The sequence below is a fragment of the Ostrea edulis genome, chromosome 8, assembly GCF_947568905.1.
Source record: "Ostrea edulis chromosome 8, xbOstEdul1.1, whole genome shotgun sequence".
Classification (NCBI taxonomy): domain Eukaryota; kingdom Metazoa; phylum Mollusca; class Bivalvia; order Ostreida; family Ostreidae; genus Ostrea; species Ostrea edulis.
In genome coordinates this window covers 5,707,437-5,734,206 of record NC_079171.1, presented here as the reverse complement: position 1 = coordinate 5,734,206, position 26,770 = coordinate 5,707,437, and the positions used below count along the sequence as shown (strand labels likewise).

General features: G+C 37.6%; 1 pseudogene; it reads right to left on the bottom strand.

The window, feature by feature from the left end:
- Window positions 1–9,782: 9,782 nt before the first annotated feature.
- On the bottom strand, window positions 9,783–25,059 carry LOC130049388 (talin-2-like; annotated as a pseudogene).
- Between the last annotated feature and the right edge of the window lie 1,711 nt (window positions 25,060–26,770).

Below are 26,770 nucleotides of genomic sequence, written 5' to 3'. Positions count from 1 at the left end.
CATACCTCATTGTGCTCAGATATGAATTTACATTTCTTGCACGTTTTCCTGCTGAGAGCATCCGCATTACGATGTCGAGAGCCTGGTCTGTGTTCAATTTTCATATTGAACATTGCCAGCGTTTCAAGCCACCTTGCCCACTGTCCCTCCGGGTCCTTAAAGTTCATAAGCCAACGCAATGAACTGTGATCTGTTCGGACTGTAAATTCTCTTCCATACAGATAATGTCGAAAGTGCTTAACATAAGTGACCACTGCTAAAAGTTCTTTACGAGTCACACAATATTTTTGTTCTGTTTTGGAGAGAGTTCGACTCGCATAGGCTACTACTTGCTCTTCGCCTTCAATAATCTGACAAAGGACTGCTCCAATACCACTATCGCTTGCGTCGGTGTCCAATATAAATGATTTCCCAAAGTCGGGATATGCTAGAATTGGTGAATTTATAAGGTGGTGTTTCAATGAGTCGAAAGCCTCCTGACATTCCTTTGACCATATGTACTTCGTGTTTTTGTGAGTCAATTTGTGCAACGGTTTGGCTACTGTGGCAAATCCCTTAATAAATCGACGATAGTAACTGCAAAGACCCAAGAATGATCGAAGCTCTTTCACCGAAGTAGGTTCAGTCCAAGTTTTGATGGTCTCAATTTTCTTCGGATCTGTTGATACACCTTGTTCCGAAATAATGTGTCCCAAGTACTCAACTTCTTTGGCAAATAAATTGCACTTTTTAGCTTTCATCTTCAAACCGGCAGATGATAACCTTGTAAACACATTTTCAAGATTCACCATCATTTCATCAAATGACTTCCCGAGTACGATTATGTCATCGAGGTACACCAAGCAAGTTGTCCATTGAAGGCCGCTTAGGATAGTATCCATGAGTCGTTCGAATGTTGCTGGTGCATTACATAACCCAAATGGCATTACCTTAAACTGGAAAAGGCCACGTTTAGTTATAAATGCTGTCTTTGCTTGATCCCTTGCCTCCATTTCCACCTGCCAGTACCCCGACAGTAGATCTAGAGTAGAAAACCAGCTTGCTCCGGCCAGATGGTCTAATGTCTCATCTATTCGAGGAAGTGGGTATGCGTCTTTGACTGTGGCCTCGTTTAGTTTTCTATAATCGACGCAAAACCTTGTAGTGCCATCCTTTTTGCGAACTAGAACGACTGGTGATGCCCATGGGCCTGATGACTTTTCTATAACCCCTCTTTGCAACATGTCATCTATGTGTTGATCCATGGTGTCCTCAAGATGTACAGGAGTCCTTCTGAGTTGTTGTTTGATCGCAGCTCTCGATTCGGTATCGATTTTGTGCTTAACTAGGCTGGTGCGTCCCAGGTCTTTATCATCAGAAGCAAATAAAGATGAATGCTGTGCAAGAAATTTTCTCACACATTGCTTCTGCTCTCGAGTAAGACATGAGCTTGAGCGCTCTAAAAGGTTCTGTAAATGAGGTGGAAGTTCCCTTGTGATGTTTGGCTTTTTGGTGTCTGGTGCACGTGTCTCCTCAATTATATCATTAATTAGGGTCATGTTGGCCACAACTGTTCCGGACCTTACAACTTTTACCTCGTTTGAAATGTTCATAATGCGAACAGGGACCTTGTCTGTATTTTGTACCAACACTTTACCAACAAGTCCTCTTTCAGATGCAAGGAACTCATCGTCTGGCTCAATCAAACTCACTCCTTCTGGTAGGCTAGCATCATTTGGTTTGACCACATTGCAGTAAGTAATAATTTCACTTCTCGATGGTATATTTATATTTTCAGCAACTGCAATCCTGTAGCATCCATAATGCCCACTTTTTAAGAGTCGGATTGTTTCCTTCTCAATGATCATCTTCCGCTCTGACACATTGATAGTGCAGTTATTTATGCTCATGAAGTCCAGTCCTAGAACTCCATCCATACTGATGTCAGCAATAGCAGCCGTGATGTTGTATGACCTATTTCCTACACTAATGAGTATTTGCGTTCTACCATATACAAATAACGCTTCACCACTTGCACCCGTGATTGACTTTTGAATGGGATCCAGGGAGTGTTTTCCCGAAAGGCTGTCATAAATCCTTTTAGATATGATGGTCAAAGAAGCACCTGTATCGACGAGTAATGTGGCACCTACTTTCTCCACAAGGGCCTCAAGAAAGAGTCCAGTACTCCCAAGATAACCATTTACACCGCAGTTTCCCTGTGTTTGCACATTTGCAGATGACCCCTGTATTTCTTGGACTCGTCCTTTACTCAAAGCACTTTTGGACTTCTTACATTCCCTTTTTATATGACCCTTACCACCACAATTATAGCAAGTGACATTTTTCCTCCAGTTCTGACGATCAGTTTTATCTTTATTGTGAGAGCTATTCCTAACCTCAAATGACTTAATCTTTTCTTCCATTTTCTTCATGGACTGACGTAACTCATCTAAAATGGAATGAATGGCTTCGGTTTCTTTCGTTGGTGCTTTATCAGCGGTATTTACGTTTTGCATGTATCCTCTAGACTCTCGCAGCTTTCCTTCTGCCTTGAAATATGCTTCAAGTTCAACAGCATGTCTAACGGCATCGTTGAGATTAACAGGCCTTGCCTGCTTAATACGAAGACGCATTTCTGAGCTGACAAGAGCATCAATAAATTGATCTTTTGCCAGAGTTTCTCGCACGTCAGCAGGGACAGTAGGGTAAGCGAGATTTGTGAGTCGTCTTATATGTTGTCCGAGTTCTGGTAATGACTCAGATGCTTTCTGTTGTCTCTCCCTTAGTTGCATTCTATAAAGCTCCATTTGATCAGGAGGAGCAAAGCGATCATTGAGAGCGCGTGTGAGCTCACTGTAATTGTGCTGCTCATTTTCGCTCAAATTACCTAGGATTCCTTGCGCCAGCCCTCGTAAGGACACTGAAAGATATAGCCCTTTCTCCTCCTCACTCCATTGTCCAAGTTTAGCACACGCCTCAAAATGAGATCTGAAATCAAGCCATGGTGTAGTACCATCGTAAGTAGCCGGTTTCACATTCATACGCCTAGGTTCCTCAGATTTTATTGGCGATCTAGTTGGTTCGTCAATTTGAGCCCGAGCTCGTTGCTGCTCATTTTTACTTGCACGTATTTTATGTCTGGTTGTTACATTGACATCATCTAGAGGTCGATGCAACGTGGACGTGTTTTCGAGCTGCTCAACTTTTGGTAGGTATTTACTCATGTCGTATTTTGTATCATCCGACTGGAATTTTACCGATTGTCGTTTACCTTTGTGCTCAAGTGTGCTCAGATTTTGCCTTGCATCTGATTTCATTGTAGTGATATCAGAATCACTTGCAGACAATCCCGTGCTCTGATACTTGGGTACTCGTGGTGTTGAGTGATCTAACGGACTGTCGGCCTCGTATTGAGCTAACTTAGCCTCAATTTCTCTTATAGTAGCATTGAGCTCACTGAGATTCATTGTTCAAAATGATCCCACCGCTGCCACCAAAAAGATATGTAGCGTGCAACCGTGGTTTCTCAATTTAGACTGAGCTACTTGCTCAAAATATTGATTAGCGATGTGGGTCCTCTCGGCTTTATTCCGAGATATTGAACAGTGATTGGCAGTAAAATGATTTGAGACAATGATCAGTTCCAATGATTAGCTATTTTACAAAGAACAATGAAATCACGCACAATTATAGCAAAATTTGATCAACTCAAAATTACTGACTTCAATTACTCAATATTGCTCAATGTTTGTCTTTGCTCAATTTGACTCAGTCTGTATTAATGAGAATAATGTAGCGGAAGTAAGGGTAAATGTGAGCAATGTCTCATTCCTATGCAAAGTATTTAATAAAGTTATATTATTACTGACTCTGTATAGGAAAGACTTATTCAGCCACGTCTATACCTTACCGTTGTTAATCTTTCTCTTTTAAGCGATGTTCTTCTTGGTCCAGATAAGTGTAGACTGACTTTGTTTCGCAGTATTTATACCCTACAGCTTCAAGCTGATTGGATAGTGACTGAGCATTATGATTGGCTAAAATCTAGCTATTTGATTGGTCAATGTATCGGTAACTTTCAATCCACTTCCGGATTCACAACTTTAGCTCGACTAAAGGAATATATAGGAATACATTTATCACACAGAGATAATACCAAATTCGTTTCAGTTCCATCGGCAAACGCTCGGCATCAGAAGTGAATGTCACGGGTTCTCGGAGGTGACCTTGAAACGGATGTCACGGAGGTGTGACACGCTAAAAAAAACCTCACTGCTCAATGGCCGTAAGCGCCGAGCAAAGGCCTACATTTGAAGCCCTTCACCGGTCTTTGTGAAAAATTCCCCAGAGAGACTTTAAACAAGATACAATCAATCAATCCCCCCCCCCTTTCGGAAATCCTGGATCCGCTACTGACATCTATTGATAAAGTCAAGGTTTATATGCCCCCGCCTTCTTGTAGGAACTCGTCACGTGTATATATTTACACATAATACATGTTTTAACATTTTGTGTTTGATTTATTACTTTTAAAAAAAAAAAAACCAGCAGAGACTGAGTGACCACATCATTCTTCTAACATTAAATGAGCGAGAACTTCTAACAGTTGATTTCTAATCTAACTATTTATATTGATAATGAGATGACATTTTAATTTGATTTAAACATAAATTCTGGCAGCCTTCTAGCTATTTCATATATTACGGAATAAATCTGTTAAGTCTTTTTTAGTAGTTTCATTACCTACATCTGACGTGTACATCTTAGTTTGAATTCATTCTACTTCAATCGGGGAGGGGGTCAATCTGCTTCAATCGTTTTTTGGTGTTTTTTTGGTGTATCTCTTCGGGTTTAACAGATGCCTGCGGGATTCCGGTACATTTGACCTAAATCGCTACATATATGTACATTTATATACCAGGGGTAGAAAAAAATCAAATCCATAATCACTTATCTTGAAAATATAAAGTGCGATTAAGAACAAGTTAGATTTGAAAAGGTTATGTATGGGGAATTTTTTTTTAAGAAAATCGTTTTATATTTTTCAATGTTGTTTTGGGGGAGGGGAGGGGGAGAATGAACACCTCTTATTCATCATTGGCAAAGTTTATAAATCATTTCCTGTGATAGCAATCAGAAAAAAGTAATAAAATTTGAAAGGTTTTTTGGAATTTAACTCAATCTAATCAAAATCAGACTTCTTAGATCCACGCCGTATACTCTGTAGCGATTGTGAGCGTATCCTAGGATCTGATTTTTAATTAGATTGGAATTTAACTTCTTGTATATTTGATTTATTTATTTTCTACAACACAATGTCACAATTGGTAGGAGAGGCGAGGGGGGGGGGTCAGAAAATGATAAAAATAGCATCCACATCCCTTTCTTCCATTTTTTTAAAAATACATATTTATGTGTATGAAATATGCAAGGTGAAGATAACGAACAGTGATCGATCTCATAACTCCCATAAGCAATACAAAATAGGCAGTCGGGCAAACGCGGACCCCTGGACACACCAGAGGTGGGATCAGGTGCCTAGGAGGAGTAAGCATTCCCTGTTGATTCTAAGTATGTTCTCTCTATGATTTCTGTTTCCCTTAGTAATATATATTTCACGATAGAGCGCATTTAGTTTGACCTCATCTTGGGTACAAAAAACAAAAACGAACAGCCGTTTCAGTGAGGGTGTACCAGAAAATAAAGTATTGACATTTACAACGACCGAGTGAGGGTTCTTTATCAGAAAATAAACTATATACAGTTACAGCTCTTTATCATGCCAACGTCTAGCACGACAGGATATACCTCCGTTTTTGAAGGTCATATCTGAGAGACCGGTAACTTTCACTTCTATCGACCCCCCCCCCCCAATCAATTTAGAATTTGGAAGGTGGGCCAATTTGAATTCAAGAATTTTAAACAAATCATCCTCCAGCTTCCTAGCGATTACAGTGTTCGCCTCGCATGTAGAAGTCCGGGGTTCGAATCCCGACCGCGACAGTTAGTGACAATTCCATCACCAAACGCTCGGCATCAGATGTGAATGTCACGAGTCCTCGGAGATAACTTTAAAAATGGATGTGCCGTGTCAAAGCAGGCGTGGCACGCTAAAGAACCAGAACCCCATTGCTCAAGGGTCGTAAGCACCGAACACACGCCTACATTTTGAAGTCCTTCACCAGACTCGTTGATCTCTTCATACCAGTGGAAAATTCTCGAGAGAGACGTTAAATAAGATATAATCAATATTTCAACCCCCCCCCCCATTATGAAAAAAAAAAACCAAAACAACCAGATACTACGTGCCTGTTTAATGACACTCAAAGTTTCTTTGCCTTGATATGCAACAATTTAAACCCAACACCTCACACATTTTATCAGGTCTTGCTTGTAGCGGTATAACATCATTATCTCGCCCGAGGACACAATGCGCCTTACTCACCTTATATGTATTTACTGTGAATTACAGGCAAAACAAATAGGTAAATTACCTGGACTTTTTTTTTCAGAAGTGCAAGTGAAGCTTGTGTATTGCGCCCCCTGGTGAGAAAATGACATGATGGATACGTTATATATACATGATTTATATCAATGTAGTTAACAAATTTTTTTTTATTTTTTTTCTTTTTTTTTTTTTGTTGGTAGATTGAGTTGAATGGAATAATGAACCTCCAGATATCTATGTACATTCACACGTGTATGATTAAACGTGTGCTACACTCACGCATGCGAGCTTTTCCTATATTACGTGTTGAACTGTTCGAGTCTTACTTTCTGAATGTTTTCTTGAACTAGTGAATTAGAAATTAAGTTAAACAAAACTTTCTTCCAGTGATGTATTGAATGATGATATGATGTTTGTCTTATGGAGATTTATACCAAATCATCTGTACACAATTTGTGTTATGGAGATTTATACAAAATTTGTGTTTGGACTCGTGGTTTTCCTTGAAGGGTACTCCGGTTTCCTTCCACGAAATGACCTCCTAGTGCCAACATCCGTGGAAGCCGGTGAATAGCACACACAGTGATAAATCTCATAACTCCTATAAGCAATACATGTACAAAATAGAGAGTTGGCAAACACGGGTCCCTGGATATACCAGAGGTGGGGTATACCAAAGGAGGAATAAGCATCTCCTGTCGACCGGTCACATCTCATAACTCATACAAGCAATACAAATAGTTCGGTAAACACGAACTCATGGAGAGGTGGGATCAGGTATCCTGGAGGAGTAAGCACCCCGTCCTATACCTTCATGGGGTGAACGGAGTAATCCGTAGTCAAAATCAGTGTGCCAAGAACGACCTAACATATAGAAGTTAACATTCCTTGTTATTTGCTGACAAGCATAAGTTGTGTAGACGTATTCGTCAGGTATATAACAGACATATTGGACATGTATCTGTCTGGGTATAGGACGTACATATTAGACACGTATCTGTCTGGGTATAGAACACACATAGACACGTATCTGTCTGGGTATAGAACATACATATTAGACACGTATATGTCTGGGTATAGGACGTACATATTAGACACGTATTGGTCACAAGTTCAACCCCAGGTAAGAGCCGGGTAAGAGCGGAAGTGGGTATCCAAATAAAGTTTATATGCTTTATATTAATTATTTCTTCACTTGGGACAGTTATGTTCATTTAATAGTTCATTGCTATTTCCGTGCTATATATATTTAAGTCACAGATCACACCTAGTTCTTCACAATTTTTGCCAATAAATTCTGAAACGCTTGCTCTGGAGTTACTGCCCACATCTTAAATAGTGTCACATGTGAGTCCTTAACCTATAACAAAATGTGTATGTGTGTGGCAGAGTATGTGTGTGAATATGTGTGGCTGAGTATGTGTATGTGTGTGGCTGAGTATGTGTGTGAGGCTGTGAATGCATGTGTATGTGTGTGGCAGAGTATGTGTGTGAATGTGTGTGAGGCTGTGAGGCTGTGAATGCATGTGTATGTGTGTGGCAGAGTATGTGTGTGAATGTGTGTGGCTGAGTATGTGTATGTGTGTGGCTGAGTATGTGTGTGAATGTCTGAGGCTGAGTTTGTGTGTGAAGCTGAGTATATGTGTGAATGTGTGTGAAGCTGAGTTTGTGTGTGAGGCTGAGTGTGTGTGTGAAGCTGAGTGTGTGTGTGAATGTGTGAGGCTGAGTTTGTGTGTGAGGCTGAGTATGTGTGTGAATGTATGTGAGGCTGAGTATGTGTGTGAGGCTGTGAATGTGTTTGTGTGCGGCAGAGTATGTGTGTGAGGCTGAGTATGTGTGTGAATGTGTGTGAGGCTGAGTGAGTGTGTGAATGTGTGGCTGAGTGAGTCTGTGAATGTGTGTGGCTGAGTGAGTGTGAATGTGTGTATGTGTGTGGCTGAGTATGTGTGTGGCTGAGTATGTGTGTGTGTGAGGTTGAGTATGTGTGTGATGCTCAGTATGTGTGTGAGGCTGAGTATGTGTGTAAATGTGTGTGGCTGAGTGAGTGTGTGAATGTGTGTGAAGCTGAGTATGTGTGTGGGGTGAGTATTTGTGTGTATGTGTGAGGCTGAGTATGTGTGTGAATGTGTGTGGCTGAGTGAGTGTGTGAATGTGCATGTTTGAGTATGTGTGTGAGGCTGAGTGTGTGTGTGTGAATGTGTGTGAAGCTGAGTGTGTGTGTGAATGTGTGTGAGACTGAGTATGTGTGTGGGGTGAGTATTTGTGTGTATGTGTGAGGCTGAGTATGTGTGTGAGGCTGAGTTTGTGTGTGGGGTGAGTATGTTTACATTGCCCTTCAGTTGAACAAACTTGAATCACCCAAGAATAGTTTGTACTTTGTTTAATTAAAATTTGCCACGTGGTTCTGCAGAAAATGAAAATGAAAAGTTTATGGAGACAGAAATAAGGTGATTAGAACAAGAGTACTGCAAACGGTACACGCCCGTGAAAATGGTTATATAAGGTGCTTTCCTGAAGACGTAATTTGTAGAAATTTGCTTCAGGTATTTTTTTTTTTTTTTTGCAATATATTCTCAAAACAGACTAACTTCAACAACATGTCAAATTTCTCAAAAACTGACGAAAATCAAAATCCTTGCAACATCTTCAATTTCCATACAGACATTGTAAAACAAAATGATCCTCACTTGAAAATGGTGGGAGTACTTAGCCGGACAAATTATGTACCCTGCATTGAACAATAATTTTCAAATAAAGGTCCCAAAATCCTGCAAGAGAGATTGAAATGGATAAACATTGCAACGTGATCTCGAGTGATCCACAAATAATCTACCTAGCAAGTTTCAGCTTGATATGTGAAGAGAAATGCAATTAGAACCAGAAAACCCAGAACAGACAGACGGACGTACAAACATCACTGTACCATAATACGTTTCTTCCAAAATTCGATCACTGTTCGTTATCTTCATCTTTCGTAAGGTATTATGTTCAAAGTGACCTTGACTTTCTAGACTGACCTTGCTTCAAAATTCCCAGTCCCGAGGAATGAATTACGATCAATTTACGATGAAAAGTTTCGGTTTTCAAAACATTTGATGGGTTTCACATGAAAAACTCTTAAATTAATTAACATTTACAACTTCAAAGTGGCCTTGACCTTTCCAAAATGTCCTTGAGAGACTTGGGTCCAAAACTCCTCGTCTCATGGAGCGTCTGTGGACAATTAAATATCTAATGAAATGTTTGGGGGATACGAGTTCGGACAGAAGGACTTATAAGCACAGACACGACAGCAACTAAATGCCCCCCCCCCCCTGAAATTATTCAGGGAGGATAAGAATGACAGCACTGGTTAATAATGCATAAATTTATTGTCATCTTTTGTAACACTTCAATACAAAGTTAAGCGTCCAGATTAAAATCTTTGATATGCAGTTCATGTATTTTCGTCACATCTAGTTTACAAGTATGAAGCAGAATTTTACAGACATACACACAGAAAGTTCAAGCTAGGTTCTTTACGGTTCAGTGGCTACAACATAAGGAGTCTATATCAACGAGATACCAGTCAATATATCACGTATAACGATATACCAGTCAAAATATCACGTATAACGATATACTAGTCAATATATCACGTACAACGATATACCGATCAATGCATTACGTATAACGAGATACCAGTCAATATATAACGTATAACGATATACCAGTCAATATATCAGACACCCAAGCTATTCACCTTTTGACCCCCCCCCCCCCCCCTCAGTCGCATTTCATGATATACTGTCAATTCAAGTCCTCACTGCTATACAAAATTGGAAACATTCAAAGCCTGGGTCCCCTTTTGGTTGTATGATACAAGTACAGTTAAACCTCGTCATCTCAAAGTCGATGGAACACGAAATAAATTCATCAAGATATCCGAGGATTCAAGATATTGAGAGATAAATACTTAAAACATAAGTGTTTGGGACTTCTAAATCACTTTAACGTGTCCATATTCGAGATATCGGTGTTCGAGATATTGAAGTCCAACTGTATCTTTAACCTGTATGTAACTAATGAGAAAATTCCTCTACAGATATCATGTATTGAACATGCGGTAGTTACATCACGTAAAACTTATACGGTACCAATTTTGATGCACCAGATGCACATTTCGACAAATAATGTCTCTTCAGTGATGCACGTCTCAGAATAAACTCGGCTGATGATGCATCATGGGATATACAGTTCATGTATAAAATTGTACGATAGGTAGTGTAGAATGAGAGGTTAACATAACAGTCTAGCAGACCTATGAGTAGGTGATATAAATGTATGTCTGCCCGGCACTGGTTAGTATGCAGGAGAAGACTAGCTTGTGAAATAAATACTTGGTATTACTCGTCATAAAGCCATAAAATAAAAATGTCATCCATAAATGTCTACTGTTAACACAAAGTAAAACTAGCAAAATAAACAGCCAGGCCTAGTGTTTCTATAGCAACAGCAAACAAAAAAATAATGGTTCACACTCATTCCAAAAAATGAGGGAGGATTACTCCATGATGTTAGTATATAGGTATTGATACATAATGTTATTATTTGTATATACGTCTCATACATCACATGCAGTGTCAGCAACATTATTTATTTCATTACAGAGTTGTATAGCGAATCCACAAAAATATGGTTTTCAAGTGAAAGTGGTATTAAAAATTCATATATTAATATTGCATAATAATTCTATTATTTTAAACACACATATATCACAAAGTTTGTGTTACAAAATACACACTATGCTATGACAATTCCATTTGATAAAGATGTACCATTAAGACAGGCCTCATGTATTCTATCTATTCTGAGTAGAAGGTGTTCTCTTAATTTTTCTTGTTTAGCAATTTCTTAAAATAGAATGTTCTACAATGCTGGTATCACTCCTCCCACATGTTACATCATGTCTATAAATAACATGTCTATAAATACTAGGAGATGTCATCTTTGTATCTGATCCCTGTTTACTATTTCCATTCAACCATGGCATTCAGTCAAGCACACCTCTTATCTCTTTTAACAAAAAACCAATCTGCTAAAACGCTTTTCTGATCCAAAACACACCCCAGATCCCATTCACTGGAACGTTTGTCTTCATGGTCTTGTTTTGACCCGGACATTAGACATGGAAGCCATTATGAAATCACAATACATTTGACAGGCACTATGCGTATACACTTGAAGCTGAAGAGTTAGAATGGTGAAGAAGAGTCGCTGTCCTGGGGGTTGTCTTTATACCGCTGCTTCCGGAACTTAGCCAGCTTCTCTCGGGCTTCGATCCACTATCTCTCTTTCCGTAACATCTCCTCTTGGATTTGTAATTCCTGTCAAATTCATAAGGAGTGAAAAAGGTTATGCAAGAAAAATCTAGATGATGAGGACAAAGCATATAAACAGACTAAAGTGTAGCGTGTAATCCAACATGGCCCTCGTGAAAATATAGAGTTGTGTTGATTTTGTTATTGGGAATTATAAAGTTGAGTTGATTTCTCTATTGGGAATTACAGAGTTGAGTTGATTTTTTTATTGGGAATTACAGAGTTGAGTTGATTTTTCTATTGGGAATTACAAAGTTGAGTTGATTTTTCTATTGGGAATTACAGAGTTGAGTTTTCTATTAGGAATTACAGAGTTGAGTTGATTTTTCTATTGAGAATTACAGAAATGAGTTGATTTTTCTATTGGGAATTACAGAGTTGATTTTTCTATTGAGAATTACAGAGTAGAGTTGATTTTTCTATTAGGAATTACAGAGTTGAGTTGATTTTTCTATTGAGAATTACAGAGTTGAGTACATAATCAATATGTAGCCACTCAAATGAAAACAGATTGCAATCTTTTTTGGCCACAATGAATGATAAATTGAATGAAAATTATTGCAACTTTCCGGTTAACCATAGATTATGTCAAACCACGAAACATTTACATTCAATGTCTGAACTCCCTAATACAAAATTTATCCTGACAACAAGCCTGTTTTCAGTTGAGCTAGCTTAAAAATATAAATACAAACTACATGTATATACAATCATAATCTTGAATACTGAAGTGAGACAATCAATAGAATGAGAAGACCAGATATAGGTCATACTGACCTGTTTAATGCCGCCCACTTCACGGGAATCCACTGCCACGTCTACATCATCTTCATCTCGCTGTTTGTCCTGCTGGGCGGCCTTCACCAGGACCTCTGTCGCTCGCTTGACGGCGTTCCCAGCAGCCTACAGAGGAAGTACACAGAAAAATGAGGTTAAAATTAATAACGACCATTCAGTCAGTGTCCAATATTTGCCAAGGGAAATAATTCTGAATTTAATCAAACTGTATCACAAGTTGACTTGGAGCCTCTCTAGACTGTGGCATGAAGGGATTTTATTTTTAATACCGTGTCTGTATTTTTAACGAGTCCAAAAGCTTACACAGTTTCCGTTTTCTAATTAGTTAAAAAATCTCTTTGAGCTTGTCATGGTGATGTTGTTTGGTTCCAATCATTGACAGGTAACACTGAACGATATGTCTATCACAAAGGAAACATTGGGAGACAAAAACGAAAATCTAGATAATTTACTTACAATGCATCAACACTGAATACTGTCTGACAACAAAGACTGAACGAAATAGTGGAGAAAAGGAAATCAGAGTTTCACCATAAAAATAATTCTGTTTTTATTATATAAGTAACTGTAAACAATATGTAGTATGTAAGCATGTAGACAGGATATCTGTAATGGACTCCTACTTACCTGAAGTCGCTTCATGGCAACCGAGTCCGGGTCAGTCTTGACTCTACAGGCCACCAACAGATGGGCTGTTGACCCCGCGACCTCTTTCGCTGAGGCAATCAGCCGCTTCTCCGTGGCGTGACCCTGAACCATGGCATTGGCTGACTCGCATAAGCTGTGTGTCGCTGCTGCCACCATTTTGGCCTGTCAGTGAAATTTTAGTTCATTAGAAGTGGAAGTGTGCTCAACTCCCTCAAATTGACAAATAATCTGCTGGAAACGTGGAAACCTAGGGGGTATTTACACTAAACACACGACTACAAGATTTTCATGTAAATCAATACTGTTGTGTTAACTAAACAATGAATATGATGAACTGTCACGTAACTAATGACTGAGATAGACTGTTGTGTAAACTAAACAATGAATATGATGAACTGTCATGTGACTAATGACTGAGATAGACTGTTGTGTAAACTAAACAATGAATATGATGAACTGTCATGTGACTAATGACTGAGATAGACTGTTGTGTAAACTAAACAATGAATATGATGAACTGTCATGTGACTAATGACTGAGATAGACTGTTGTGTAAACTAAACAATGAATATGATGAACTGTCATGTAACTAATGACTGAGATAGAATGTTGTGGTTCTGCTCATCGTTTACGAGTTGTGTATGGTGTAAATAATGGAACCATTCACTAGCCTAATGTACTGAGATCAGACATTCACTAGTCTCGCATACTGAGATCAAACATTTACTAGTCTTGTATACTGAGGTCAAACATTCGATAGTGTCACATACTGAGATCAAACATTTACTAGTCTCGTATACTGAGATAAGAAATTCATTAGTCTCGCATACTGAGATCAGAAATTCACTAGTCTTGCATACTGAGATCAGACATTTACTAGTCTATCATACTGAGATCAGACATTCACTAGTCTATCATACTGAGATCAAACATTTACTAGTCTCGCATACTGATATTAGAAATTCACTAGTCTCATATACTGAGATCAGAAATTCACTAGTCTTGCATAATGAGATGAGACTTGTGCATCTCATTGACATACTGAGATTAGACTTGTGCGTCTTGTTGACGTAACGAGATGAGACTTGTAGGTCTCGGGTGAGACTTACCGCTGATATGAGTCCTTCTGACCACTGTCCATCGTCGTCCAGAATCTGGGATTTGTGGTACGTGGCACCAATCTGTGTTTACAGAAAAATGTAGAGTCAGCATATTTCTGTCTCATCACATATTTCACATGGATTAACAATTAGTTTTTCTACACAATGATTTCACATGGATTAACAAATAGTTTTTCTACACAATGAGTTCACATACATTAACAATCAGCTTTTCTACACAATGATTTCAAATGGATTAACAATCAACTTTTCTACACAATGATTTCAAATGGATTAACAATAATCTTTTCTATCCAACCACTGGATGTTTTTTGTCATAATTTGATGAAACTTCCGTAAAAGTATAAGATCTCATTTATTCTCTATTAGACTAAATACGTCTCATCAATAGCTGTTCTAGGTATGTCGTGTGTTAATAGTTTGGTTGCATATTGTAGTTTTGAAATAAATACTTTACAAATAAATATTTTATAAATAAATACTTCATAAATAAATACTTTATAAATAATTACTTAGATCTTAGAGGTTTTGATAGTGTGGGTAATTGTCTACATTAAGGGCACGTTGTATACACGTTTTCCAATATTCATGAGAGTACGTAAGTACATGTATATACACCATACACCCGTCACCGGAAGGAAATGATTAATGAAATCACATGATACACCGTACATCTAAATCTCACAGAAAGATACTAGTTATACTAAAAGTGTGTTCGTACAATAACTGTACAGCTTATCATGCTATACGACAAACTTCATAGATGTAATACAGATCGGGATCTTAGACCCGTTTTACCTCTTCCTGTTCTCTCTGAATCTGTCAATAGGAGGGCAATATAAACAATCTCTTCAGCGACATTAACCATTTCACAGAGAACTCTTTAGATTAGATATCTTCAACGACGTTAACCATTTCACAGAAAACTCTTACATTAGCAAACAACAAAATTTTCACTGTGATATTTTCTTTTCACTTTTATTTGTCAGAAAAAGAAAAATATGAACATTACAATAGAATATTGGTCGTTTAACCTTTTTTCATAAAGCTATAAATGTGAATATAACTGGTGATTACAAGCTTTTAATTACACATGAATATGTAATAAAGTCTAGAGGCATTGATATGTTTACAAGTATCTGTAGTCAATGTGAATAATAAAGTCTAAAGGCATTTATCTGTTTACAAGTATCTGTAGTCAATGTGAATAATCAAGTCTAGAGGCATTTATCTGTTTACAAGTATCTGTAGTCAATGTGAATAATAAAGTCTAAAGGCATTTATCTGTTTACAAGTATCTGTAGTCAATGTGAATAATCAAGTCTAGAGGCATTTATCTGTTTAGAAGTATCTGTAGTCAATGTGAATAATAAAGTCTAGAGGCATTTATCTGTTTACAAGTATCTGTAGTCAATGTGAATAATCAAGTCTAGAGGCATTTATCTGTTTACAAGTATCTGTAGTCAATGTGAATAATAAAGTCTAGAGGCATTGACCTGTTTACAAGTATCTGTAGTCAATGTGAATAATCAAGTCTAAAGGCATTGATCTGTTTACAAGTATCTGTAGTCAATGTGAATAATCAAGTCTAGAGCCATTGACCTATTTACAATTATCTACAAGGGCTTTCCAATGACAATAAAAAGAAAATATTATCCAGAAGAGAGTGGTCCATTTACTGTAAAAAAAATTATCTACCAATTATTTAAGGGAATCTTACAATCAAGAGAACAATTATCTACCAATTATTCACAGGGGCTTTCTACTGAAAAGCAAAGTAAAAATTATCTACCAATTATCTACAGGGGCTTTCCACTGATAAGCAAAGTAAAAATTATCTAAAGGGCTTTCCGCTGATAAGCAAAGTAAAAATTATCTACCAATTATTTAGAGGTTTCCAACGACAACAAAGAAGAATCATTATCAGGTCTACAAATTATCAAGAGAGATTTCCATTAATAATCAAAAGAAAAATTATCTACAAATTGTCAAGAGGGACTTCCATTTACAATCAAGAGAAAAATTATCTACAAATTGTCAAGAGAGATTTCCATTGACAATCAAGAGAAAAATTATCTACAAATTGTCAAGAGGGACTTTCATTAACAATCAAGAGAAAAATTGTCTACAAATTGTCAAGAGAGATTTCCATTGACAATCAAGAGAAAAATTATCTACAAATTATCTAGAGGCTTTCCACTGATAAGCAAGGCAATGATTATCTACAAATAAATCTAGAAAAATTTCCCATTGCCCAACAGTTCTATCATATCTTGGAGGTTCTGCTCATCAATTTCTCTGCATTAATAACAAACTTAGAGCACAACAAAGTCACACAGAAACAAAACGTGTTTGAGATGAACAGCAAAACAAGATGGGGAATACGAGATGAACCGCAAAACAAGATGGGGGACACGAGATGAACAGGAAAACAAGATAGGGGACACAAGATTAACAGCAAAACAAGGTGGGCCCACACCCTCACTGTGATTCATTCCTGAAAAAAGACTCTTGTCATCTTTATTAGGACCATGGTGTCACTACTGAGGATTTTCTTTATTTTTTTTTTATTACATTTTTCTCAGCAATCTTTCTGGTTAGATCCGAAGACTATCATTGAACTCAATCGAAATTTGAACTCTTGTGTTATATCTAAGTAGAAATATTAGCATTGTGTTGAGAAGCCAGGATTTCTGTTGAAACTTGGACTAAAGTCTGAGATTTTACATCAATTTTGAATGCTCAAATAAAAGAAAACTCAAACCTTATTTTAAGACTTTTGAAATATTCACGTCAGGTTTGTCAGCCTTGACTCCCCACAGTCTAAAGCAGTCACAATTCTGACAGCTTCCAAGAGATGATATGTGTAACAAACAACTGATCAGGCCAGGAGGTTATAACAGTTTTTAGCATGTTTTCATACTCAACCTGCGTGGTCTAAATCATGCTCATACTCAAAAGGGAAGGACATATAACTTATCAAATCATTCAAACGATTGATTAAATATTATTTAACGTTCCTCTCGAGAATCTTTCACTCATATGGAGATATCACCACTGCCGGTGAAGGGCTGTAAAATTTAGGCCTATGCTCGGCGCTTATGGCCACTGAACAGGGAGGGATCTTTATCATTCCACACATGCTGTGACACGGGACCTCAGTTTTTGCAGTCTCATCTGAAGGACAGACCCATTTAGTCGCCTCTTACGACAAGCAAGGCGTACTGAGGACCTATTCTAACCCAGATCCCCACAGGATTATTCAAATGAAGTAACATGCTCAATATTTTCGAGTTTGTTTCGAAGCTTACTCAAGAGTTCTATACTCAAAACACAAACATGGAGTTTGAGTAAGAGTATGGTAAAACTTTTATAACCTCCAGGCCAGGTGTGCAATAAAAATAGGGGAGGGTTAACTAAAACATGAATGTGCTATCAAAAACATAACTCAAGAATTCAGAGACTGGCACAAATCTGGCAGAAAATTCTTCCATAGATTGTGGTATTACTTCCAACTCTGTTCTCTAATATCATGTCTGGATAAAACCTACTCCTAAAATATCCTATCTGGATAAAATTTACTCCTAAAATATCCTTTCTGGATAAAATCTACTCCTATAACATCCTATCTGGATAAAATAGACTCCTTTAATATGCTATCTGGATAAAATCGACTCATAGCATCCTATCTGGATAAAATCTACTCCTAAAATATCCTGTCTGGATAAAATCGACTGTCTATTGAGGCCTTACAGTTTATATATTGAGATACAATACATTGATACAGACAGTGATCATACTATATATATATACCAGTACATTGCAAAAATAAAACCGACACCTCAATGTTGATATCTGTCTACCTCTTAAATCTCCATTTGAATGAATTTGCTTAACCTTTGATGATAAAATAATACAAGATTTGTTTTTTCTTTCATAGAGAATCAGGTAATTAAATTTCTGAAAACATTTACAGCTGAAATCCAAAGTTTTGTACTCAGCTCAGTTGTTGAAAGAAAACAAAACAAATGTGGGTATTAGATTAAGAGGTTAAAAATACACAAGGTGAAATAGCCATATAATAAAATGTCAAAGCGAAGCGCATTGGTTGCTAAGACAACGAGATTTACATCTTTGCGCGTGCGAACCTGAAAAGTTAGAAGAGCATGCACATGTTCAATACACAGAAAAATTAGCACAAAGGTTCATCATTAGAAACAGATAGGGTTTGTTTTTATCTGGACAAAACGATGGACACACCTACCATCTATAAGACTGTCTCGTCACAGACATCAATGACAGTTACAGAAACAATAAAACATGCCACAGCACAGAGAACTTCTATAATGAGCGCTGATTGTCAGTCACTGTATTAAGTCATAGATTTACCATGCACTCTATCTCTGAGAAATCTACTTGCATTTTGTTAAAAGAGTACATCTAAGCAGAGGATAGCTTTTGACGGCTACAGCTCTCAAAGAGTTGTATTTTTTCTTCTTTAAAGCAATGACATGCCTAAATGATGATCAATTTCTGTTAGGAGTCCACATGCCTTGTTGTTTTTTCTCTCTCTCAGTATCGTGTACAGAAAAGTTTTTAAACACATCTAGACTTATAGACCAAGAGTCTACCATTCAGAAACACCCCCTCCCCCTAAATCTCACACAACTGTTAGTCACATAAGTTAACCCGGACATGTGTCATTATGACTACCTACAGCACAGATCAATATGAAGTTCCTGAAGTTAACTCGGACATATGTCATTATGACTACCTACAGTACAGTTCAATATAAAGTTACAGAAGTTAACCTGGACATGTGTCATTATGACTACCTACAGTACAGTTCAATATAAAGTTACAGAAGGTAACCCGCACATGTGTCATTATGACTACCTACAGTACAGTTCAATATGAAGTTCCTGAAGTTAACCCGGACATGTGTGATACCTACAGTACAGTTCAATATGAAGATCCTGAAGTTAATCCGGACATGTGTCATTATGACTACCTACAGTACAGTTCAATATGAAGTTCCTGAAGTTAACCAAGACATGTGTCATTATGACTACCTACAGTACAGTTCAATATCAAGTTCCTGAAGAGTTACCTTTCCTTGAGCCACCAGTTCTCGTTGCGCAGCAGACGCTGATCTCACTAAAGCAGCAGTGGCTGAGGCAATGGACTTGGCAGCTTCCAAAATTTGTTCCTCAAAGTTCAAGCTCATATCAGCTTCCTATGATAAGAGAAGTTCATCAATATGATCAGCATAAAGCAAGTTTTAAAAATTCGGTGAAAGCTAGAACTTAGCTTCATCTCGTGTACATAGTTCTAAGTTGTAACAATCTACCTTTATTGATTTAAAGTACCTATATTGATTTAAAGTACAATTCTGATTGGCCCCAAAATAACCCATAATACTCAAAAAGAATCAATATCCCCCCCCCCAGTGATTTCATTTTTTTAACCACCAATCTAAACGTCATGGACCTCCATTCACTCTTCATCAATAATCAAAACTCAGCAAATCAAACTCCAGTCAACAGTTTCAGTCAACACCATCATTCGTCAACATAATCTTCAGTCAACACAACCCTCAGTCAACACTGCCTTCAGTCAACAATACTGTCCACTATAGGTACTCCATTGCTAACTGTAGTTTGATGAGTTAAAGTATTGACACAATCCCTTTACTACAGTCATATTTCACAATCGATCAATGCCAACCTTCTTAAACTCGGCAATAAAACAGTCCTTCTCAAATGTTGGTAGAATATCTCCATCCAGTTACTACCTTATGGAAAAAAATCCCCAGCTGCTTTTGCAAACACCATTCCGAACAACTCTTTCCCGTCTGCAGGTGTGTAAGCTATGATGTTGACATGTCTGATATTTGGTGGGAATTTAAATCACTCACCAAATATATCAAACATATCTCACCAGAGCTCACCAAGTCACTCCATCTCCCAAATTCATCCACTGGGTCGATTACTCCATCTCCCAAATTCATCCACCAGGTCAATTACTCCATCTCCCAAATTCATCCACCAGGTCAATTACTCCATCTCCCAAATTCATCCACCAGGTCAATTACTCCATATCCCAAATTCATCCACTGGGTCCATTACTCCATCTCCCAAATTCATCCACTGGGTCCATTGCTCCATCTCCTAAATTCATCCACTGCTACATATCTCTCCAATTATCCTCACTAAGTCTATAAATACTCTAACATCTAAACTCTACAGCTAGCCTCATTAAATGCCTTGTGTTTACTTAAAGAAATCCAACATTTTAGGCCTGCATCAATTCTCTACCAATTAACAGAATACACCCATGCCTTATCCAATCAAAAGCCATTTTTAAGGGAAGTTATCCACACTTGAGACATCTGATTATTCATCAGATTTGAACATTTCTGTTGTGATCAGGACTAGTTGTCCCTACACTAAAATACATCAGCCCAACACCACTCATCAGAAGTCCCCACAATCGCTGTCGGTCAATCTCCTAAGTGACCTACAATGACTGATTGTTTTCAAGAAGGAAAATCTAATACATGCTTAGTAAACACTTTCAATCACCACATCCCTAACAAAGCTCTGTTAATAACGGTCTGCGAGTCAAATGTCTAGATGTTTGTTTTTAGCAAGATTATCCCCCAAAATTCTAAACTTATAGACATCACTTTCGACATGCGCTCGACATTTTATTTTTAAATTTCTGGCGTCAAAATCTAACTCTCCTTTAATCATATTCTTGCCTTTTCTCGCAGGCAGAACACAAGAACTGAGACACATGGCATGGTTCTGACTTGCAACACTTTGAGACCTTCCCTACTCTTTGGAGTTTTCAAGATGCTCCCTACCTTGTCCTTTTTTGAGTTGTGAGTTACATTTTGAGATGCTTTCTACCTTGGCCTTTTTGCATGGTTTGAGTTGCAAATTAGATTTTGAGATGCTCCCTACCTTGGCGTTTTTGCTTGGTTTGTGTTGTGAGTTAAATTTTGGCCCTTTTGCATGGTTTGAGTTGTGAGTTACATTTCGAGATGTTCCCTACCTTGGCTTTTTAGGTGGTTTGAGTTGTGAGTTACATTTCGAGATGTTTCCTACCTTGGCTTTTTAGGTGGTTTGAGTTGTGAGTTACATTTTGAGATGCTCCCTACCATAGCTTTTTAGGTGGTTGGAGTTGTGAGTTACATTTTGAGATGCTCCCTATCTTGGCTTTTTAGGTGGTTTGAGTTGTGAGTTACATTTTGAGATGCTTCCTACCTTGGCTTTTTAGTGTGGTTTGAGTTGTGAGTTACATTTTGAGATGCTCCCTACCATAGCTTTTTAGGTGGTTGGAGTTGTGAGTTACATTTTGAGATGCTCCCTATCTTGGCTTTTTAGGTGGTTTGAGTTGTGAGTTACATTTTGAGATGCTTCCTACCTTGGCTTTTTAGTGTGGTTTGAGTTGTGAGTTACATTTTGAGATGCTCCCTATCTTGGCTTTTTAGTGTGGTTTGAGTGGTGAGTTACGTTTTGAGATGCTCCCTACCTTTGCCTTTTTGCGTGGTTTGAGTTGTGAGAGTATCTGTGCAGCAGCCTCTATTGACTTGGCAGCTGTCAGAAGTTCACTCTCTGCTATCACTGTGGGGTCCTCTGGGTCAACCTAATCTGTGCCTAGTAACACATAGCAAAATAATCAAAGGCATGAAAGTACTGCCAGTAATAAATCAGCTCATAGTCCTGTGACTACTGGTAGTGTATATATGCAGCAATAGCAATGTATGACATGAGGACGACTCACAAAATACATACCAGAACTATTTGTATATTGATAATGGTGTAAACCTTATGTGTTCTGATGCAGATATGATTCTAATCACCCCCATCCTCACTTAATTCAAGATAAATTCAGTATAATATGAAGTATTTTGGCCCTCCCCAAAGATACTCCACATGAATTTTCAAATATTTTGTTACATTTCTGAAGACAGACCTGACTGCAAAGAAAATGTTACACATTTGTTCAATAAAAGTATGAATATATTTTGATAAGTTTCGTTTAAAAATAATATGAATATATTCAGATAAGTTTCATTTAACAATAGTTCCTGGAAAAATGGTGAGACCTTCATACAGCTCTCGAATCTTTTCTGCATCAGAATTATTCAAGTTTGTAATGCGATGAGATCAAATCTTTTTCAAATGAGTGAGATGCATTTATTCACATTTACATTCACATACATCATACAAAGCATGCGGAAACTAAACATTTCATAACATTCCAACTCTGCAATAACAATTCCAAAAATAAATATAACTGCACAAGATATGTGTTCTATTCTATAGCAGGGTAACGTCAAAATTCCATCAAAATAACTACAGAATTTTCAGAAGGATTCGGTATCTATAAATAATATAAAACAGGGTCAATATTGAGTAGCAAGTGGGATTATAATTATTGATATTGAACGGTAGATACATCATTCAGATTTACATGATGAAATATGGATTGATGAGCATGAGTACTACAATCAGAATGCATGATGGTCTGTATAAATGAATTCCGAACTAACAGGATATTATTAACAGTAATGGGTTTAAAACTTCAAACATTAAACATTGCACTTGTGTAAAAACAAATTATGTATATTCAGGAAGTCTGACTCATCCACTTCATTCTCCACAACAAAAGTCATTGTATTTGTCTCTGACAACATCTATAGACTGTAGGCTGTATAACAACACTGATACTTCACATGCTTCAACACTGACCTGCGGCTACCGCGTGGAGATGCGGTCACTGACTCTCGCGGCTACCGCGTGGAGATGTGGTCACTGACTCGCGACTACTGTATGGAGATGTGGTCACTCACATCTACGCGTGGAGATGCAGTCACCGACTTGCGGCTACCATGTGTAGATGTGGTCAGTTTCGGCTCGAAAGGACCACAACTGTGGATTTCAAAACATTTTTGTGGCTAGTTTTCCAAGCAGCAAAATAATATTTAGGATACTTTATCATTATAAATATAGACTTTGATTAAGAAATATTATGAGAATATGATATCGATATATTTCATAAAACCGTTCTCCTCTCCGCTGGTCTCTATAGACATGCTGATATGGGGTGGAATACACAGTCATACAACGTCGAACTCTACTCAGTAACTTGCACTTTATATGTTCTGTAAGGTCAAACAATAAGATTGAACGTCAAGGTCAGAGAGATTACAATGTTTGGAGATACAAGTATTAATTCTAACCAGATTGTTAGTTATGTGACGTGTCTGGAACCTAAGTTGGGTTCTGGGCTGTAAAACAGCTGCAACAACACTGAAAGACTCGAGGGTTAATTTTCAAAAGATCTATAAAAAAAAAAAAAAAACAAAAAAAAAAAAACAAAAACAAAAAAAACGTTAATACTATTGTTGTACACTTTCGTCTTTTTTTTCAAACTTCAATTTTACTCAGGAAATTTATTTAAAATATTCATAAATTGCTTTCAATGTCAGTGCAGCACATATATTCCTATCCTACAATGAAAGCATTCCTTGTTCAGCTGTTGCCATGGTTACCTGACACAATATGGGACCATCGAATCTCTTTGGACGCTGATCGGAAAAACAAAGTTTCATCAGTTTCATTCTGAAGGCAAATTTTTCATTGGAGAGTAATCTCCCCTTATGTGACCAAGATGAACAATGCAGAAAATACGGCATGCAGACAGGGACAAAACATACACAGGTTGTACTCCAGAAACAATGTGGCTCCCGACAGATTTCCCATAGTGCAACATGATTATTCTCTTGACTACACATTCCGTTTTCGTATTAACCAGTCAAATATAAGCATATATATATATATATATATATATATATATATATATATATATATATATATATATATATATGAATATGATATAGATAAATTATCCCAGAATCTTCTATTATATTCTTCATACTTGTGCACAGACAAAATACTGAATACATTTTTTCTCCTCAAATATGCCAGTAATAATTTTCCTATTTAGAAGAGAAGAACATCTTCAACAAATTTATATAATCTGGGTTGAACAACCCCTAGCTCCATTCTGATTGGTTGAACAACCCCTAGCTCCATTCTGATTGGTTGCTTTCCACATGGTGCTTTCCTATAAACATTTCCTGATAAACAAGACATTAGACAGAATACACGCAAATAAAACAAAGCAAACATGACATAGGGGTTACAACACACTTTCTTCTCCCGCAACTTGGCTCACTAAAACAGAAGGAATCACAGCTTATCACTTATATACTATGGGACACGTCTTCACAAAACATCGTGCCATTCTAACCTTTTTCTGAAGTACTATGAAATCTAAGTTCAGTGACACCCCCCCCCTTTTCGAGTAATTGGCTACTACTAGTGCATACTTCAACATTAGCATATGGAAATACAATTGACAGGTTATATAGTATAAAGATGCCATCCCCAGCACGTTAATAAGTATAGCAGGCAGATGCTGCAGTAATAATAATTGTATATTTATATTTGTTGACTATACATCACATCCCCCTTGTTGGTTACAGAGACACGCGGAGTTACGTACCTTTAATGAGTTCGGCACAGTGGACAATGTCCTGTACGGACGTAGCCACTTGTCTGGACAATGCTACCAGTGTCTGTTTTGCTTCCTGAGTAGGCTTTTGAACCACCTGTAATTTAAACATTGAATGTCATTAAGTCAACTTCCCTTCTTTCTCAAAGTCTAAATCTCTCAGTAAAATGATCAATGGAATTCACATTCTGAGTCTTGGAACTGCATATCAGATAATAAGAAAGGACTTTCTTCAAATCTTAACATAAATAAGGTGACAACATGCTCAAGTCCAAAATTTCAGGATCCACCTCTGTATTGTGCTTTGAGTGTAGGGGTGAATCAATATATCGATATTTTGAACTGTACCGGTATATGCCTGTCCAGCGATATACGATACGGTGTTTCGACGATATGATACGGTATAATGTCGGGTTTAAAATAACCCTTTTAATAGTGTGCTTTAAGTGATGCGGCCTGTAACACTTACCGTGTTGACACACCCCTATTTGAGTGACGCGGCCTGTAACACTTACCCTGCTGACACACCCCTATTTGAGTGACGCGGCCTGTAACACTTACCGTGCTGATTTCCTCCGGAAGGTCTTTGTACACCACAGCACAGTTTTTACCCGCCTGTATCGTTTTCTGACGGATTTTTTGTAGTCTCCGCCGTGCCTACTGTCCCTTAAAAGAGGGATATATTGGATTTTTTGGGATACCAGAATTACATCTACTTGCAGTTTTAATTTATATACACCACACAACTTGGGAAAATTTGCATTTAAGACGATTCAATGTGGACCAGCTACAATTGGAAATAACTTGTCTTTATTTTCTGTGTATTCTTAAATAAAACTTTTGATCTTTATGACACCCCGAGCCCCTTTAATTGAATCGACTTGAATTTGCACTACTTGCAGATAGGTGCATATCAATATGATTAATCAGGGCCCTCTTGTTATTAAGACGATTTTTCCTTTAATTCTCACATATAACTGTCATCTCCTATTGTGTCCCAAACCTTCTCCCGGGGACCAAATAGTCAACAAACTTGAATCTGCACTTCCTAAGGATGCTTGCTAATTGATATATTTAATCAACGACAACCAAAAACTTCGATTGAAATATTTCACCTGAGCCTTTGGCACAGGTGACCTAATAAAACTGTTCTTATTATAAATGCAAGTACATCATATCATTACATAATTACTGGTAAATGTTGTTGTTATATTTTTGGCTGTATGTATATGAATATCAGCCTGGACTAGCTCAGTGGCTAGAACACCTGAATAATAATCTGGGGACTCGGGTTTGATTACAGGTCGAGCTATACATTTTTCCTTCCCCTCACATTGACATCCTGGCCTGGAGATTATAAAAAGTTCACTGTACTCATACTCAACCGTATTTGTTTTGAGTCAAGTCTGAGCAAGTTCAAAATATACTCGAAAAATCTTGAGCATGTACTCCATTTGAGTGTGAGAATGGTTTTATAAATGTTTTATAACCTTCACTTTTGAATATGAGTACGATTTAGAGCACAGAGTTTGAGTATGAAAACGCGTTCAAAAAAGTTATAACCCCCAGGCCCAGTCTAGTCAAATCATGGATATTGGTCTTTATGTTTATATCACCGGACTATTAAATCAGGGGTCTCGGGTTTGATTCTCGTTTGAGCAATAAATGTCCCCCTTCAAATTACCTTTACATATCTATACTACTGACTATTCTTGATAATTCAGTTTAACATGATAACACTTTATCTGTGTTTGTTTTGTAGGACGGTGGAGATTTGGTTACTTGCTGTGACGTTATTGATGGTAAACAGAAGACTGTGACCT